This window comes from Alosa alosa, chromosome 1 (genome assembly GCF_017589495.1).
Source record: "Alosa alosa isolate M-15738 ecotype Scorff River chromosome 1, AALO_Geno_1.1, whole genome shotgun sequence".
In the NCBI taxonomy this organism is placed as follows: domain Eukaryota; kingdom Metazoa; phylum Chordata; class Actinopteri; order Clupeiformes; family Clupeidae; genus Alosa; species Alosa alosa.
In genome coordinates, this window is record NC_063189.1 from 32,974,095 (window position 1) to 32,974,750 (window position 656).

Genomic DNA, 656 nt, shown 5'->3' on the forward strand with positions numbered 1-656 from the left:
GATAAGAATGATTAGGGGCCACACTGAAAAAAGAAACCTGCTGGATTTATTTGATTTCATTGTGTAGCCTACATTGGTTGCACATGAATGTTGTGCCACAGATTTCACAAAGCATGGTTCATTTCAAAGCATAACATATAATACACTCAGCTCCAGATTCTACTGGTCTCTAAACTTTCTTTAAGAAAACTTTTGTCGACAACGTTTGTATTTATATTGTAAATACATGTATACTGCAGATCTGCCCTAGTAGTGTCAGATTTTAAATATATCCAGAAGACACATTTTTATCAAATCATTTTTATTTTATTTCATTTTCAGTTTTATTTAATCTTATGTCATTTTCTTTCTTAAATTTGCTGTATAGTCTATATTTCATTTATTGTATTGTCTTTATAGGCTAAATCAATTTATGCTCAATGCTTGAAAAGTGCTTCATCATCATCATCATCATCATCAACATTATTATTATTATTATATTATTATTATTTTATTAATAGTATTATTATTGTTGTTGTTGTTGTTGTTGTTATTGTTATTTTTTATTATTGTCCAGGTGAGATTTTGGCTGTTGAAATGAAATTAGTGTTATTTATTTATTAGAGTCGGAACTAGTCACTGATTGAAATTTGTTTCTTTACGGATGTATTTATATC